We start from the raw sequence: 9,754 nt of genomic DNA, 5'->3' as shown, positions 1-9,754 counted from the left end.
AATCCTAATTCTTTTAACCGTAGAAGTGTCGTATACCTTCCAAAACTTTCCTTACCTCGTTTCGAAGGCAATTATAAGAATTTTCCTACTTTTTATGATCTGTTTAATAGTCTAATCGACAATAATACTGATATATCTAATGTTGAAAAGTTTCAGTATCTTCTTACTTCTTTGGGTAAAGAACACCTAGGTTTAATCAAAGATATTCCTCTTACTGAGTGCAATTATATTGTGGCATATAAAAAACCGGAAAAACGATATCAAAATATACGTATCTTAGCTAGTCATTATTACAATGAAATTTTTAATGCTTCCTCAATTTCAAAGGCAAATTCTTTTGAACTAGAAAACTTTTAAGTATCTTTTCGGAAAATGTGGCTGCTCTCAGGGTAATGAAGCTGCCTGTAGATCATTGGGATTCTTTACTATTTAACATGCTCCTTAATAAATTAGATTCAAAAACCAGAACCGATTTTGAGCTGGAACAGATCCTTAGCCAGGAATTACCAACTTATAGGCAATTAATGTCGTTTTTAGATAGGCAATGCATCGCACTGGAGTCTGTTCAATATACTGCTTCTTCATCTAATTCATATAATCCAAAGAGTCCAATAAAACAGTTTGACAATAAAAAATCCTTATCTAGTTTTCTGGTGGAATCCAGCCCAAATACAGTGGAACAGTTTAAGTGCATCTTATGTTCTTCGCCTCAAGCCTTATATAAGTGTGGAATATTTCTTTCTAAATCCCCTCGAGAGAGGTTTTCTATTGCTAAACAACATAAACTTTGCGTTAATTGTTTAGTTTCGCCGCACTCTATGAGGAATTGTGGATCAACTCATAAATGTCGTGTTTGAAAATTTCCATACTACATTGCACTTTGATAAAAAATCGAACCATACAGCTTCTGAGCAGAATTCAAACGTTCAGGTTACTTATTCCAATCCCTCTGTGGAGGCGTTAGTTGGTTGCAACCCGGCTACTAGTTCTTCTATTACCAATACCCTTGTAAATAGTTACATCAATTCTGACTGTATTACAAGCACCTCATCACTTCCTCAATCAACTATTTTATTGTCAACCTGTGAAGCTGAAATAAAGGATATTCGAGGTAACTTTACCACAATCCGCATTCTACTTAATACCGGTTCTATGGCGAGTTTTATTTCTGAATCTTGTGTTCAACGTCTTGGACTTTCAAAAAGAAATTTTTCGATTCCTGTTGAAGGTCTCAATGGAATATCATTGACTGCAAACAGTGGTATAGTGCAGTGCACAATGAAACCGTGTGGACACGGTTCATCGATCCAACATTTTCATTTAAAGCTATTGTTCTTCCTAAAGTATGTTCAAATCAGCCAAAATTCCAAATTAATCCTTCTGAGTTGACAAATTTTCAAACCTTAAAATTAGCAGATCCTAAATTCCACATACCTGGTCCTATAGACTTGTTAATTGGTGCAGAACTTACTCCGTTTATTTTAAAATTGGGTAGAATTTTTGGAAATCCAAATCAACCAGTGGCATTAGAAACTGTTTTTGGATACATTCTTCAAGGTAAAATAAATTGCCTCCCTAATGATTCTTCTACGAATACTCATATTAATTGTCATATGTCTCTTGAAACAAACATCGAGATGCAATTAAGAAAATTTTGGGAGCTTGAGGAGATTTCCAAATCATTACCTTTTTCCCCTGAAGATAAAAAATGTGAAGAAATATATAAGTCTTTAACTGTCAGAGATTCTACAGGTCGATTTTTTGTCCCGTTACCTTTTCGTCAAGAAAAACCTAAATTTCTTGATACTTCTCAAGCCTATCGACGTTTTTCGATGCTTGAAAATCGGTTTAGAAAAATTCCGGATTTACGCTCAAAATATTGTGATTTCATGCAAGATTATTTAGATAAGGGTCACATGTCTCTCATTCTTACAGAGCATAACCATTCTCCTTCGGCCTATTATATAGCCCATCATGCTATATTTAAGGAACAAATTTCCGAATCCGAGATTGTATCTAAAATAAGGGTAGTCTTTGATGCAAGTTTGCGTGACATAAACGGTGTGTCTCTAAATGACACCTTACTTGTAAGTCCAAAGCTTCAGAAAAACATTGCTAGTCTTTTACTTAGATTTCGATTTTATGCCTATGTCTTTGTTTGCGATATTAAGCAAATGTACAGGCAAATCAATGTGATTTCCGACTATTGGAATTATCAACGTATTTTATGGCGTTTCTACATTTCTGAACCTCTTCAGGAGTATCATTTACGCACTGTGACATATGGTATATCTTGGCACTACGTAGCTTGTATGAACTCGCAGCTTCTGAAGAACATAATTTCCTCATGAAGCTGAAACATTAAGAACTCAATTTTATATGGACGATGGTTTACTGGGGGCTAATGATATAAACTCAGCTTTGACTCTTCAATCTGAATTAATCGCAGTTATGAAAAGAGGAGGTTTTGAACTTGGAAAATGAGCTAGTAATCACCCTGATCTAATTACCCATATTTCTGCCTTTGATTGTCAGAACTCATCTTATAGTTTTGATAAGGACGAACCTTCATTCATCAAACTTTTGGGATTAAAATGGGACCCTACATCAGATATAATTTCCTATTCCTATGTCCCTTTTGATCGCTCTTGTACCAAGAGACACATTTTGTTTGAAATTAGTAGGATTTTTGATCCTCTCAGATTTGTTTCACCCTGTCTTCTGCTTGTAAAACGTCTGCTACAAAGATTGTGGGAGCTCAAGGTCCCTTGGGATGAAATATTATCTGACGAGATTACCGAAATTTGGACAAAATTTAAAACTGAGTTACCAAATCTCGCTGATATTAAAATTGCTCGTTATTTGGGTTCGAAAGATATATCTCGCATCGAGTTACATGGTTTTTGTGACGCCTCTCAAGTAGGTTATGCCAGTGTTGCTTACTTTCGAATTGAAGAAACCACGGGTAATATCAAAACTTTTTTGGTTAGCGCTAAGTGCAAGGTTGCTCCATTAAAGACTCACTCTATTGTCTGTTTATTCGTTTGTACCGCTACTAAGGCTATTCATCTGGAGGCCACATCTGATCTTAGTTCAGAGTCCTTCTTAGCAGCTTTTTGGCGCTTCATTGCTCGAAGGGGCAGGTGCAATCATATTGTTAGTGATCAGGGCACTAATTTTAAGGGTGCTAATAACCAATTGATAGAACTTGCTCAAAATAATAATAATAGTCTCCCGTTTTATACCGCTCGCGACTTTGGGAGTATAGCAGGGTAGTCTGCTATATCTAGGGCCTACGGTATACAAGGAAGGTAACATGGCCAGTGCTACGCTTCAACCGCCTATTATTACCCCTGGTTTTACCAAGGTACTCATTTTATTCAGGCTGAGTCGACCTGGGGCCTATAGACATTTTTAAAAATATCTAGTTCTTGCCGGCGGTAGGATTCGAACTCCGGACCACCGGCATGCGAGGCAAGCATCCTACCGCTTGCGCAACGCAGGTCCTTAGACATTTATTGGAATAAATACGCAGGCCATTAGACATAAATTAGACATTTATTGGAATTTTATTGCTCCCGCTTCTCCTCATTTGAATGGATTGGCCGAGGCTGGCGTCAAGTCATTTAAATCATATTTTTATCGAGTTATGGGAAATCAAATCCTAACATTTGAAGAATTCTATACAGTTCTAACACAAATCGAGGCTATCCTTAATTCTTGTCCCTAGTGTCTCATTAGCACAGCTCCGAATGATCTGCAGCCACTTACGCCTGGACATTTTTTGGTTTTCGAGTCGTTAAATAATCCGATTCCTGAACGCAATTTAGATCATTTAAGTTTTAACAAATTAAGTCATTGGTTACGTTCGTTGGTTACAAAGCGATTTCTGGAAACGTTGGTCTTTAGAGTATATTAATACTCTTCAACAAAGACACAAGTGGACAAAACAGTCTCCTCCGGTTTCTAAAGGGTATCTGGTAATTAATAAGAATGATCAGCAAGCTCCTTTGCAATGGGAACTTGGTCGTATTGTTAACGTCTTTCCGGGACAGGATGATGTAATTCGCGTTGTCGAAGTCAAAACTTCTCGCGGCACGATGAAAAGACCGGTGGTCAAGATTTGTCCTCTTTGCAGCAATTAGGGTAACTACCTTTTTTTTTAATTAGGTTTAAGTTTTGTTTGTTTTATTTTTTTTCTCTTTCTCTAACTTTGAAAACATTCGTTTTGGCGGGGTGAATGTTCGGGAATCCTTACTTCTTTATTTTATATTGAATATTATTATAATACTTAATTCACTTCGGGTAGAATAAGTTTTAGATCTTTAATAATTATATTTCCTTGAAATGATGCAGAATAACCTTATGTGCTTATTGGTCGCATTTCATTCAAACGGCGATATAATATGATTTTACTTCAACGCACACAAATCGCTCATATATCCAAATGGGCATGCTCCAATGAGTAGATTTTAACCGACAAGGTACGACTTCGCTTTTAACCTTCAAAGAAAATGGTTAAGCATTCGAGACCTTACGTATCTGGCGGTATCGTCTCGCGTCCAACAGGAATTTCATGGAAGGAATCCATTGAAGGGATTGAGCAGTGATGAATTAAGTAGTCACATTTGGATCTGCATAATTAACCAAATCCTAAAGAACACCAATTTAAGGTAAGCGAGTTTGTGCATAACTTGTAGAACCATATTATTTGAAATTCAATTATAAATTTACCAATTCGTCTTCATATTTCCTACAATTACTATTCATTCCCCTTTTTCAATTTTGTACGGACAATATGCAAAAGAAATACATTTCGACTTTGATCTTCCGATACATGAAACATATAATCAAAGACATGAAGAAGAACTTCAACCCTTTATTGCAGAACTATATAATAAACAAAAACAAAAGAGACAACAACTCTTAGATAGACAAAACGAAAATGCCGAAGGTATTCCGGTAATAGACCTCACAAAATCTCTATATGTCTCTAAAAAAAAACATAAGTCTAAATTACAAGCCCTTTCTCCCCTATTTATCCAGAAAAACAAGACAAAACAAAAATTGTCGGTAAAACAGATAAACAAAATGTAACAAGCACTCCAATTCAAGCACACAAGATTCCGAATAACGGTTATTACGCTGAAGAGATAGGCAAATCGAGAGAAATCTCCCACTACCACAGACACTTTCTTCACATACCACTAGACAAACTATCCGACACTATTGATGCTAGTTCGACAAGCTTTTTCAGATATCACTTCAAAAATGCAGCTCTCTCGCTACTGTATTCCCGATACACCCACATACAAGAACAAACGAAAGACGATCTACACAAAATCACTTGAAAACAGAAACGTGGACTTTTTAATTTTCTAGGTACAGCCATCAAATACGTGACTGGAAATTCTGACGATACTGACTTAGATTTATTAAAATCACACATAATCTCTATAGAAAATAAACAAAATGAAATTAAAAAGGAAAAGACAGTTAAGATTTGATTTCACGTACAGGGCGCCTGCGCATCCGCTTTATACGTATTTCGGCCTAATAGGCCTCATCAGATCGGCTTTCGCAGTCGCTCTGAACGTGAAAATAAATCTTTTCTGTCTTAGGAAGCAACTTTAACATGGCTTTGTATAGACGCAAATATCGACATCTGATAATATAATCCATAAACTAATTTTCGAAACCAAATTCAGAATTTCGCTTTAATGTGTGTCTTCTAAGAATTGCAAGGCAAGACAGACGTTGATAAAGATGTTATTAGAGACATGGGGAATCTAAAAATTGCATTCCACAACATATCTCCTCAACTAAGCAAAATTCTTAGCGAATTGGTTTCTTGTACTCGTACAGAGTATATCGGAATAAAAAGGAAAAGGCAGTTAAGATTTGATTTTATGTACAGGGCGCCTGCGGATCCGCTTATACGTATTTCGGTCTAATAGGCCTCATCAGAATGGTGATAGGTTCATAGAAAGCAACTCTAACATGGCTTCGTATAAACGCAAATTGCGACATCTGGTAATAAAATCCGTAAGTTAATTTTCGAAACCAAATTCCTATTTGATGAGGCCTATTAGGCCGAAATACGTATAAGCGAATGCGCAGGCGCCCTGTACGTGAAATCAAATCTTAACTGTCTTTTCCTTTTTATTCCGATATTCCGATTGCTTAGTTGAGAAGATATGTTGTGGAATGCAATTTTTAGATTCCCCATGTCTCTAATAACATCTTTATCAACGTCTGTTTTGCCTTGCAATTCTTAGAAGGCACAGATTAAAGCGAAATTCTGAATTTGGTTTCGAAAATTAGTTTACGGATTTTATTATCAGATGTCGCTATTTGCGTCTATACGAAGCCATGTTAGAATTGCTTCCTAAGACAGAAAAGATTTATTTTCACGTTTAGAGCGACTGCGAAAGCCGTTCTGATGAGGCCTATTAGGCCGAAATACGTATAAGCAGATGCGCAGGCGCCCTGTACGTGAAATCAAATCTTAACTGTCTTTTCGACTATCGAAAATTTCGATGAAAAAAGTCGATGAGACCTGAAATGTAGAAAAATACTCATAAGTATAAAAATAACTAAAGTTATTTTTATACCGAAATATTACAAAGCCTAAAAGGTAAATAAAATGTTAGAAAAATGTTATTTTTATACCCTAAAAGAGAAAAATATTAGTAATATTTCAAAGTCCCTGAAAGAGAGTAAATATTAGAAAAATATCCTTAGTCGCTGAAAGAAATAAAATATTATAAAATTCGTCTAAGTTCCGCTCAGAAACTTAGAGTATCTGAAAGAGAAATAATCTTTATAAAATTATCCAAAGTCGAAAAACACCAAATTAATAAAAAGGTGAAATTATCTAAAAGAGAAGTTAAAAATACCAATAATTTGCCAAGTTAAAATTCCCTGAAATATCAAATAAATCATATAAGAACCTATTCTAAGTTCGTTTAAGAACTTAGAAAAATCCTGAAAGAAATAAGCAAATAATTAAAATTTCCCTAAGTTATTAATACAGAAAAATATCAAAAATTCATCTAAGTCAAAAAGACGATTTAATTCGAAATAAAATATTTCACGAGAAATATCCCAAGTCAAAACACTGAAAGAAATACGATTTAAATACAAAATCAAACTAAGTCTCGGTAGAGAACTTAGGAAAATCCTGAAATAAAAAGGATAGCGGTTAGGTGTAAATAAAAGCAGAGTTTCTAGGAACTTAATCAACCAGAAGGTCTCTATTGCCAAGAAGGCTGATTCTGCGGACCCTGTTCTGACCAGAACGAATTGTTGGCCATCGTGCACCTATATTTATACGTAAATAATTAGGTCAACTGCTCCATGGCGCTCTGCCATTGGAGCTTGCACGATAGCCAATGCTCAATTTCGGGCAATACCATTGGCTGCAATTATGTTGCCATTTGACCAATGATAAATCCGGAATTGAGCTGGAATTTAGAGCAATACCATTGGCTGCAATTAAGGTTGCAATTTGACCAATCGTAAAGCCCAAATTTTGCTATTGGCGACATGGCCAATTTTAGGGTGACTATTGGATGGTTCTTCAGAATAGTGGTGGTCTTGACTTTTGGTAATGTTAGTGGTTCTTCTTTAATTGTTGTTTTGGAATTCGTGTAAACTTCATTATTGGTTCGTAGTTCGCATCCTGGCGGTAACTAAATTAGATAGATCCCTTCGAGTACTTCTATTTCAGTGGTGGTGCAATGGGTAGATACTTTCATAGCCTTTGGAAAAACGGCAATGTAGTGTGCATCGGATACTTTTTGAATGATCGTTGTAGTGACAGTAACGGGAACACTTTGGCATTGGGCAGCATCATTGATTAACTGGAGAATTTGGACGATGCAGTCATTAGTGTGGTCATTCTCTTGTGGAAATTTCTCAGGATAGATGAATGATTTGGATTCGCTTCTTTTGCATGGTACGTCCGTATATTAAAAAAGGTCTGAGTTGTGGACTAGGTATGGACCAGGTGGAATGATTATTGTGTGATTATTAGTTGGGAGTGAGTATAAATGGAAGTATGTGAACGACTTAGAATGAAGGATAGGAAAATGTACAATAAAAACAAGGGTGTCATTCGTGTAATAACCATCAATGTCTATGATTTCATAGTATTTGGTTGTCTTCTTCTTGAATATAGGGAATCTGTGATGCAGGGTGCTGTTCAAGCATCTTTTGCACGGTCCATTTTATTTCTTCAGGTTTGATGAGACTGTTGTGTAAAGTTTTGATTCTTGCAAATATAATTGTTGTTTGTAGATCATCCAGTATTTGTATAATTGTTTGTAAATTTAGATTTATCTGGTCAAGGATATTTCGAACTTGCATAAAATCATTAAAATCTAAAACGAATTGATCATCTCTAAGCTAATTTTGTTTGTCTCTTCAGCTATGATTTCTTGGTTGTGTGTAAGTAATGAAATTGTTTGGTTAAAATTTGTCATTATCCTTTTATTGAGACTGAGTTGGTTATTGATGTTGGTAGTAATATTCTGTTGGTTATTTTCAAGTGACTTAATGGCGGCATTGTATCTTTCAGCATCTTCTTGATCTAGATTACCAGAAATGGATTTTATTACACTTCCCAATCCGTTTATAAGTCCTCTTTTGCTTCTGGATTTTGGATATATTGTGTCTAGTTTAATATGTACTCAGAAAAATTTTTTAACGAGGCTCTTTACGGAATAGACGAAGGCATCCTTCTAAATGGTGAAAGAGTAAACAATGTTAGATATGCCGACGACACCATGGTGATAGCAGATAGTTTAGAGGGACTTCAGAGGCTAATGGACAGAATAAACGAGTACAGTCAACAGTACGGACTAAACATTAATACCCACAAAACCAAACAAATGATTGTCAGCAAGGAGAATATAAATGGGGCTCATCTATACATTAATGGGACGCAGATAGAGCGAGTAAAACAGTATTGCTACCTGGGAACTATTATAAACGAACAGTGGAGCAATGTACAGGAAATAAAGTGCCGCATAGGAAAGGCAAGAACGGTCTTTAACAAAATGAGCGCCATCTTCAAAAGTCACAACATATCCCTGGATACAAAAATGAGACATTTGAGATGCTATGTTTTCTCTGTGTTGTTGTACGGGGCGGAGGCATGGACGCTTACAGACACCACTATTAAAAAACTTGAAGCATTTGAGATGTGGCTTTATAGAAGAATGCTGAGAATATCATGGACAGCAAGGATCACGAACAAGGAAGTTCTAGAAAAAATGAAGAAGGAACCAGAGATTGTGTTTACGATCAAACGCATAAAATTGCAATATCTGGGACACGTTATGAGAAATCAGCACCGTTACTCCCTGCTGCAGTCTATATTGCAAGGTAAAGTCAAAGGTAAGCGAGGACCCGGTAGAAGGAGAATATCATGGCTGCGGAATTTAAGAACATGGTTTAAGAAAACCTCAACGGAGCTGTTTCGAGCCGCAGCGAGCAAGGTCATGATTGCCAATATGATTTCCAACATCCGAAACGGATAGGAACCAGAAGAAGAAGAAGTGTCTAGTTTCTCTTTTGCTGTTCGAAGGAGGTACTGTACAGTTTTATCAAAGTTTTTTTGTAGGCTGTCAAAATATGGTTGACTAACTCCATTTTCTATTGCTCTGTTGGTGGTGATATTCTGAGATTCCATGGATTCAATCTCTTCTGCGATGGGTTCTAGATGGAAATAGTGGATGAAGTCATGAGT

Source organism: Diabrotica undecimpunctata, chromosome 7, assembly GCF_040954645.1.
Source record: "Diabrotica undecimpunctata isolate CICGRU chromosome 7, icDiaUnde3, whole genome shotgun sequence".
Lineage (NCBI taxonomy): Eukaryota > Metazoa > Arthropoda > Insecta > Coleoptera > Chrysomelidae > Diabrotica > Diabrotica undecimpunctata.
The sequence above is the reverse complement of the archived record's forward strand: the minus strand, read 5'-3'. Positions refer to the sequence as shown.